The sequence below is a fragment of the Hippopotamus amphibius genome, chromosome 2, assembly GCF_030028045.1.
Source record: "Hippopotamus amphibius kiboko isolate mHipAmp2 chromosome 2, mHipAmp2.hap2, whole genome shotgun sequence".
NCBI lineage: Eukaryota > Metazoa > Chordata > Mammalia > Artiodactyla > Hippopotamidae > Hippopotamus > Hippopotamus amphibius.
In genome coordinates, this window is record NC_080187.1 from 208,446,986 (window position 1) to 208,457,531 (window position 10,546).

Consider the following 10,546-nt stretch of genomic DNA (forward strand, 5'->3'; position numbering starts at 1 on the left):
TCATTGTTGTTCATGAGTGAGGCTATCCTAAATTTTTCCTTTCCTATGTTTTCCTTAGGTTTTAGTATCCAGGTTAGTTTTGCCTCAGTGAGTGAGTACTATCTCTTTTTATATTCTCTGGATGAGTTTGGATAAAATTGGTAATGTTTCTTTCTTAAAGAAATAAGTTTGGAAGAATTTACCAGTGAAGTCATTTGAATTTGTAGTTTTCTTTCAGAGTAGGTTTATAATTGTGGGTTTAATTTCTTTGACAGGCATAGGACTATTTCCATTATCTCTTTTGTCTGTTCTAGTTCAGTAAATTAATTTTGTCTAAGAAACTTGTCCATTTTATTTAAACCTTCAGATTTTTTGGAATAAAATTGTTTGTAATATCCTCTATTTTTGTAACATCTGTAAAATTTGCGGTCATTTACTTTTTTATTCCTGATGTTGGTTATTTCTGCCTTTCTCTTTTTTTTTGATCAGTCTCTCTAGGAGTTTATCAATTTTATTATTATTTTCAAAGAACCAAATTTTGACCTTATTGATTCTTTCTACTGGATATTTATTTTCTCTTTTATTGGCATCTGCTCTTACCTTTATTGTTTCTTCCATCTTTTTACTTTTTTGAGGTTTAGGTTTAATGTTCCTATTTTCCTAACTTATTGGTACGCATCCTTAGCTCATTAATTTTCAACTGTTATTTGTTTCTCATATATAAATGGAAGGTTATAAATTTCACACAAAGCACTACTTTAGCCAAATCCCCTGTTTGTTATGTCATATTTTCATTATCATTCAATTCAAAATATTTTCTAATTTCCATTGTGATTTCTTCTTCAACCTATGGAATATTTAGAAGTATATACATTTGAGTAATTTCTAGTTATCCTTTTTGTTATTGATTTCCAGTTCCATTGTTTAAAGGATATACTATGTATGCTTTCAATTATTTGATATCTGACTTGCTTCTTGGTCCTTTCATATGATCAACTTAGATGAACACATATTCTACATTTGTCAGGTGCAGGGTTATGAATATACTCAATTAAATCAGCTTAATCATGTTATTCAAATTTATGTCTCTATCAATTTTATTTATTTATTTATTTATTTATTTATTTATTTATTTATTGGCAGCATTGGGTCTCTGCTGTGCATATGGGCTTTCTCTAGTTGCAGCGAGCAGGGGCTACTTTTTGTTGCAGTGCACAGGCTTCTCATTGTGGTGGCTTCTCTTGTTGTGGAGCACAGGCTCTAGGCGCTCGGGCTTCAGTAGCTGTGGCATGTATGCTCAGTAGTTGTGGCTCACAGACTCTAGAGCGCAGGTTCAGTTGCTCCACGGCATGTGAGATTTTCCTGGACCAGGGATCAAACCCATATCCCCAGCATTGGCAGGCACATTCTTAACCACTGCGACACCTCTATCAATTTTGTGCCCATTTATTCCATCAACTGTGTGTGATTCCATGTGCATTTGAAATGAACATGTGTTCTAATGTTCTATAAATGTGTTACAGTTGGTATATAGTGTTGCTCAGGTCTTCTAAATCATTACTGATTTCTTTGTTCGTTTACTAGTTCTATTAATTATTGAGAGGAGAGCACTGAAATCTCCAACTAAAGTTATGGATTTGTCTATTCTTTAAATTTTATTAATTTTTGTTTCATATATTTTGAATCTCTATTGTTAGGAACAGACACAACTAGAGTTGTTATGTGGTCTTGCTGAATTAGCCCTTTTATCATCAACATCACTGTTTATCTTTGCTACTGTGTTTGTCTAATATTAATAGCACCAATCCAGCTTTCTTTATTTTTTGCATTCTATATCTTTTCCCATCCTTCTCCTTTTTATTAATTTGTAATATACATTTTGTAGAATGTCCTCACCTTGTGTTTGTCTGATGTTTTTCTCATTATTAGACTGAAATTACGGGTTTGTAGGCAGAATATCACAGAGGTGATGTTTCCTCCTCATCATGTCATCTCAGGGGACGTATGATATCAATGTGACTTATCACTGTTGATATTAACTTAAGGTAGGGTTTGCCAGTCTTCTCCACTGTAAATTTTTTATTTTTCCCCTTTCCATACTCTGTTATTTGAATATGAGTCACTAAGTCCAGCCCACATTCAAGGGAGGGAGAATTAAGCTCCACCTCCTGGAAAGAGGAGTAACTAATATTATTTGGAATTCTTCTGTAAGTAAGATTTGTCACTCCTCTCCCTCCTTCTATTTTAACTTCTCTATGTCTCTATATTTAAAGTGAGTTTCTCATAGACCACATACAGTTGTCTTGCTTATTTATCCAATCTGACAATCTGTGTCTTTTAATTGCTGTGTTTAGATGACTTACATTAAATGTACAAACAGTCTTCACTTTATACTGTTCCAATATGCACAAATTTGGTACCACAGTTCAGTTAAATAATACCAGTCCCCTAACAACAGGTTTCAAATTTCAGTTACTGTGGTATATTAACTGTCAGTAATGGCATGAAGCACAAACTTTGCTGCTAGATCTTTGTTCCACAAATCACTACATAAGTGACAGATGAATACCGTGATCAGTGATTGGCCACTGTGTATTTGCTTTTGAGTTCACACAGACTGCAAAAAATTGTAATGGTAATGCCTTCTTGTCTCTCAGTGATAAATCTACGTGAGTTTTTACAAAAATAGATAATTGAAAGATGGAATTGGTTAACAAAGTTGAAAGTGCAGCAGAAAAAACTGAAAATTGATCCAGCTTAAAGTGAAATAAAAACTGTCAGCAGAGTTCTAGAAGAAATAGCTGACTATTGGAATGTTGACATTGCCACCATTCACAAGACTCTGGTAGCGCAGCCAGAGGAACTTTAAGGTTAACTTTTTGACAGAAATGAAGAAAGTGGTTGTGATAAAAGGATGAACATGTCCAGGGGACATGATACCAGAAAAAAAAAAATTCACATTAAAGGAACTCAGAGGTGCTTCATAATATTGAAAGTACAAAGGATAAAATGTATCCTTTGGAAACTAGGCATATAGTAGTTGTACAAATATACCTACTGATTTAAATTTTATTTGGCTCCCGATATAATTACTGGAAGACATTAAACTTTGATACTTAAAGTCAAGTAGTCCATAGCCGAAATCTGGCCTGTAGCCTGTTTTTCTATGGTCCTCAAACTAAGAAAGGTTTTTACATGTTTAAGCGTTGTGAAAACAAAACAAAGCAAAATAAAAAACAAAGAATTTATTACAAAGGTTATATGTGGCATGCAGTGTTTATAGTATTTCCTATCTGATCCTATACAGGGAAAGTTTGTTCCCCTCTGCTTAAAACTTATTCTTATTTTTAGTGCACTTCTTACTTTTGGTGAAAAGTACATTTCCTTCTGTAAAGGAGTAAATTAAAAATATGTTTGATATTAAGAAAAAACTGACAAAACTAAAAAAATAAAAGGAAATAGACAAATTTACAATCATAGTTTGAGACTTTAACACACCTCCCCTAGCAACTGATGGAATAATTCAACACACGTTCATTTCAAATGCACATGGAATATTCACCAAAAATAGACCACATTCTGGACCAGAAAACAAATTTATCAAACTTAAAAGAATCAGAATTGTACAAAATATGTTCTCTGACCATAACAGAATTAAACTAGAAACCAGTTGGAGAAAAATATCTGGAAAATCCCTCAAATATTTGCAAATTAAAGAACACATTTCTAAATAACCCTTGGGTCAAAGAGGAAATCACAGGGATATTTCAAAATACTTTGAACTGAATGAAAATAACAACAAAACATATCACAGTTTGTAGGATGCAGCTACAAATTACAGTAGTATTTACAGGGAAATTTATTGTATTAAAATGCTTATATGAGAAAAGAAGAAAGATTTCTAATTATCTAGGCTCCTGCCTAAGAAACTAGAAAAATAGGGCTTCCCTGGCAGTGCAGTGGTTAAGAATCCACCTGCCAATGCAGGGGTCACGGCTTCAATCCCTGAGCTGGGAAGATCCCACATGCTGTGGAGCAGCTAAGCCCGTGTGCCACAACTACTGAGTCTGCGCTCTAGAGCCTGCAAGCCACAACTACTGAGCCCATGCACCACAACTACTGAAGCCTGCGCTCCTAGAACCTGTGCTCCACAACAAGAGAAGCCACCACAATGAGCAACCCACGCACCAAAACGAAAAGTAGCCCCTGATTGCCACAACTAGAGAAAGCCCACGTGTGGCAACAAAGACTCAGTGCAGCTAAAAATAAAATAAAATAAATAAATAATAAAAATAAATCAAAAAAAATTAGAAAAAGAAAAGAAAATTATATGCAAGGCAAGTAGAAGGAAGGAAATAATAGAAATAAAAGTAAAAGCCAATGGAATTTAAAATAGAAAAAAATGGAGAAACTTAATGAGATCAATTCTTTTTCTTGGTGAATATCAACAGCATTGGTAAACCTCTAGCCTAGCATAAAACTTATAAAGGTAGAAAGAAAGAAGGCACAAATTACCAATATCAGGAATGAAAGAGGAGACATCATTACAAATCCTATAGGCATTTAAAGGATGATATGGGAATATTATAAATAACTTTATGCCAATAAATTGGACAACTTAGATGTATGGACAAATTTCTTGAAAGCTGATATTACTTAAGCTCACTCAAGAAGAAATACATAACCTGATTAGTCCTATATCTATTAAGGAAATTGAATTTGTATTTGAAAACCTAAGAAAGAAAACAATAGCTCCAGGTAGCATACCTGGTGAATTCTACCAAACAATTAAGAAAGAAACATTACCAATTTTATACAAATTCTTCCACAAAATAGACTAGGAGGAAACACTTCTCAGATCATTTTATGAAGCCAGTATCACCCTGATACCACAACCAAAGACATTAGAAAATAAGAAAACCACAGCCCAATATTCTTCATGAAAATAGATGCAAAAATCCTCCATAAAATATTAGCAAATTGAATCCTGCAATATAAAAGAAGGATAACACATCATGACCATGTAGGATTTATCCTAAGAATGCAGGATTTTTTCAATATTTAAAAATTAATGTGTCATCATATCAACAGATTGAAGAATAAATATGGCCATTAGAATAAATAAAAATAAAATAAAATTCAACATCCATTTGAATTAAAAGCCCTAAGCAAACTAAGAATATAAGGAACTTCCTCAGCCTGATATAGGGTATCTACAGCTAATATCTTACTTAATGGTGAAAGACCAACTGCTTTCTCTCTAAGATCAGGAATACGACAAGGATATACACTTTCACCACATCTATTCAACATTGTACTGAAGGTCCTAGGCAAAGCAATGAGGTAAGAAAAACAAACAAAGACATGCAGATGGAATGGAAGAAATAAAAGCATCTCTTTGTAAACAGCATGATTACTACACAGAAAATCTGAAAGAACCTACCACACACACACACACACACACACACACAGCCACTAAAGTGAAAAAGGGAGGTTAGCATAGTTTCAGGATACAAGGTTAACATACAAAATTAATTGAATTTCTACATACTAGAATTGAATTTTAAAAACAATGCCATGAAAAGACCCCGAATAGCCAAAGCAATCTTGAGGGGAAAAAATGGAGCTGAAGGAATCAGACTACCTGACTTCAGACTATACTACAAAGCTACAGTAATCAAGACAACATGGTACCAGCACAAAAACAGAAATATAGATCAATGGAACAGGATAGAAAGCCCAGAGATAAACTATGGTCAACTAATCTATGACAAAGGAGGCAAGGATATACAATGGAGAAAAGGCAGCCTCTTCAATAAGTGGTGCTGGGAAAACTGGACAGCTACATGTAAAAGAATGAAATTAGAACACTTCCTAATACCAAACACAAAAATAAACTCAAAATGGATTAAAGACCTAAATATAAGGCCAGACACTATAAAACTCCTAGAGGAAAACATAGGAAGAACACTCTTTGACATAAATCACAGCAAGAATTTTTTGATCCACCTCCTAGGGTAATGGAAATAGAAACAAAAATAAATAAGTGGGACCTAATGAAACTTCAAAGCTTCTGCACAGCATAGGCAACTATAAGCAAGATGAAAAGACAACCCTTAGAATGGGAGAAAATATTTGCCAATGAATCAACAGACAAAGGATTAATCTCCAAAATATATAAACAGTTCATGCAGTTCAATATCAAAAATCAAAACAACCCAAGACCTAAATAGGCATTTCTCCAAAGAAGACATACGGATGGCCAAGAGGCACATGAAAAGCTGCTCAACATCGCTAACTATTACAGAAACGCAAATCAAAACGACAATGAGGTATCACCTCACACCGGTTAGAATGGGTATCATCAGAAAATCTACAAACAGTAAATGCTGGAGAGGGTGTGGAGAAAAGGGAACTCTCTTGCACTGTTGGTGGGAATGTAAACTGATACAGCCACTATGGAGAATAGAATGGAGGTTCCTTGAGAAACTAAAAATAGAGTTACCATATGCTCCAGCAATCCCACTACTGGGATCTAACAGGATCAAGACTATAGAGTCCAGTGGCATATGATAAGAAATTTCCTTCCACACTTGCACGGTTGGTGGGAATATAAATTGATACAGCCATGATGGAGAACAGTATGGGGGTTCCTTGCAAAACTAAAAATAGAACTACCATATGACCCAGCAATCCCACTGCTGGGCATATACGCAGAGAACACCATAATTCAAAAGGACACATACACTCCAATGTTCTTTGCAGCACTATTTACAATAGCCAGGACATGGAAGCAACCTAAACGTCCATCAACAGATGAATGGATATAAAAGATATGGCACATATATACAATGGACTATTACTCAGCTGTAAAAAGCAATGAAATTGGGACATTTGTAGAGATATGGATGGACCTAGACAATGTCATACAGAGTGAAGTGAGTCAGAAAGAGAAAAACAAGTATCATTTATTAACACATATATGCAGAATATGGAAAAATGGTACAAATCAACCAGTTTGCAAGGCAGAAATAGAGACACAGATGTAGAGAACAAACATATGGAAAGCGTGGGGGGGGAGTTGGAGGGGAATGAATTGGGAGATTGGGATTGCCATATATACATTACTAATAAGAAAAAAATATCAAATTGTACACTTATAAATATATGCAGTTTATTGTATGTCAATTGTATCTCAATAAAAGTTCTTAAAGAAAAAAAGAAAATAAATAAAAACAATGCCATTAAAATAACACCAAAAAACTTTGCACAGTGGCAATATTGTAGCCAATGAGGTTTATCTGAGGCACAATTATTGCTAATTGAAAATAACACCAAAAAGTAAATACTTAGGTATAAAACTAAAAAATATTTACAAGATCTTTATGCTGAAAACTCCAAAATGCTAATGAAAAAAAATTCAAAGATCTAAAAAAATAGAAAGGTAAGCCATGTTCATGGGTTAGAAGACTTGATATTGTTATAATGTTAATTCTACTAAAATTGTCTATAAATTCAATGCAATACAAATCAAAGACAATAGACTTTTTTTTGGTAGAAATTGACAAGCCAATTCTAAAATTGGTATGGAAAGGTAAAGATGGTAAGATAACCAAAACAATTCTGAAAAAGAAAAACATCAGAGGAGTCATGTTATCTGAGTTGGTATGAAGCTAGAGTTATCAGGACAGTGTGGCATTGACACAAAATAAACACAGAGATCATGGAACAGGATAGAGAGTTCAAGCATATACATTGATTTTTGACAAAGGTGCAAAGGCACTTCAATGGGGAAAGGATATTCTTTTCAACAAATGATGCTTGAGTAACTGAAGATAGCTATATATAGAACCTTGACCCATACTTTGCACCACATATCAATGCAAAGATTTATTCAAAATGGATCATAGAAGTGTAAAGCCTAAAACTATAAAACTTTTAGAAGAAAACAAAGGAGGAAAATCTTTGTTTTCTTGGGTTAAGCAAAGATTTCTTAGATATCACATCAAAAGCATAATGTGTAAGAGTAAAAAATGAATATCTTGGACTTTATCAAAACTTAAAACTTCTATTCTTTGAAAGACAGTGTTAAGGAAATGAAAAGAAAAGCTACAGATTGGGAGTTAATATTTCAAAACACACACGATATAGACTTTTTGTCTAGAATATATTAAAAAAAACTCTCAAAATTCAATAATAAGAAACAAGCAACCCAATAACATAATGGACAAAAGATTTGAACAGATATTTTACCAAAGAAGATAATAGATGGTAAATAGATACATGAAAGCATATTTAACATCATTAATCAACAGGGAAATAGAAATTAAGACAAGTCTTAATAAATTTAAGACAACTGAAATCATACCAAGCTTCTTTTCCAAACACAATGGTATGAAACTAGAAATCAATTACAAGAGAAAAACTGGAAGATTCACAGATGTGTGCAGATTAAACAATATGCTCTAGAACAACCAATAGGTGAAAGAACAAAACGAAAGAGAAATTTAAAAAGATAGTGAGACAAATGGAAATACAATATACCAAAGCTTCTAGGATGCAACAAAAGGAGTTCTAAGAAAGAAGTTTACAGCAATAAACACCAACATTAAGAAAAAAGAAAAATCTGAATTAAACAACCTAACTTTACACTAAGAACAAACTAAGCCCAAAGATACAAGAAAAGAAATAACAAAGACCAGTGGAAAGAAATGAAATAGAGAATAGAAAGAGAAGAGAGACTATCAATGAAACTAATAGCTGTTTTTTAAAAGATAAACAAATAGACAAACCTCTAGCTAGACCAAGGAAAAAGAGAGAAGACTCAAATAAATACAATCAGAAATGAAAGAGGAGACATTACATCAAAGAAATACTAAGGATCATAAGAAACAACTACAATAATTATATACCAAAAAATTAGACAACCTAGAAGAAATAAATTCCTAGAAACATAAACCTACCAAGTCTGAACCATCAAGAAACAGAAAATCCCAATTACTAGTGAGGAGATTGAATCAGTAATCAAAAACCTCTCAAAAAGAAAAGTCCAGGACCAGATGGATTTACTGGTGAATTCTACCACGCATTTAAGGAAAAATTAATACCAATCCTTCTTAAATTCTTCCAGAAAGTAAAGTAAGAGGGAACACTTCCAAACTCATTTTATGAGGGCAGTATTACCCTCATACCAAAGCCAGACTGGGACACTACAAGAAAAGAAAATAACAGGCCAATATACCTGGTGAACATAGATACAAAAATCCTCAACAAAATATGAGCAAACTGAATTCAACAGAACATTAAAAGGATCACACACCATAATCAAGTAGGATTTATTCCTGGGATGCAAGGATGGTTCAATATGCAAATCAATAAATGTGATACACCACATTAATGAAACGAAAGATAAAAATCATATGATCATCTCAGTAGATGCAGAAAAAGCATTTGACAAAATTCAACGTCCTTTCATGATAAAAACTCTGAACAAATTGAGTATAGAAGAAACATACTTCAACATAATAAAGGCCATATGTGACAACCCACAGCTAAAACATTATATTCAAAAGTTAAAAGCTGAAAACTTTTCCTCTAAGATCAGGAATAAGACAAAGATGCCCACTCTTGCCACTTTTATTCAACATAGTTGTGGAAGTCCTAGCCAGAACAATTAGGTAAGAAAAAGAAATAAAAGGCATCTAAATCAGAAAGGAAGAAGTAAAATTGTCTCTGAAGATAACATGATATTATATACAGAAAACCCTAAAGACACTACCAAAAAATGGTTGAACTAATCAATGAATTCAGTAAAGTTGCAGGATACAAAAATCAATACACAAAAATCAGTTGCATTTTTATACACTAACAACTATTGAAATGAGAAATTAAGAAAGCAGTTCCATTTACAGTAGCATCAAAACGAATAATGTACTTAAAAATAAGTTTAGCCAAGGAGGTGACAGATCTATACACTGAAACTGCAAAACACTGAAGAAAGAAGTTGAAGACATAAATAAATGGAAAGATATTCTGTGTTCATGGACTGGAAGAATTAGTATTGTTAAAATGGTCATATTATCCAAAGCAATCTGCAGACTCAATGCCATCCCTATTAAAAACTCAATAGCATTTTTCACAGAAGTAGAAAAAATAATCCTAATATTCAAAGAGAACCACAAGAGACCCCAAGCCACAAGAGAACCACAAGTGAAAGTATTCTTGAGAAGGAAGAACAACACTGGAGGCATCACACATCCTGATTCCAAACTATACTACAAAGCTATAGTAATCAAAATAGTATGGTATTGGCATAAAAACAGACACACAGATCTATGGAACGAAATAGAGAGCCTAGAAATAAACCTTTGTTTTTATGGCCAATTAATTTTTGCAAAGGACTCAATAATACATAATGGGTAAATGTTAATCTCTTCAATAAATAGTGTTGGGAAAACTGGACAGCCATAATAAAAGGAGCAAAAATGGACCCCTATCTCATACCATACACAAAAATCAACTCAAAATGGATTAAAGACTTGAACATTATACCTGGAGCCATAAAACT

The 10,546-nt window shown here is 33.3% G+C and overlaps 1 pseudogene; it reads left to right on the plus strand.

Annotated features, from left to right (window-relative positions):
* The first annotated feature begins 7,240 nt into the window (after window positions 1-7,240).
* LOC130847583 (U4 spliceosomal RNA) lies at window positions 7,241-7,366 on the plus strand (annotated as a pseudogene).
* The last annotated feature ends 3,180 nt before the right edge of the window (window positions 7,367-10,546 follow it).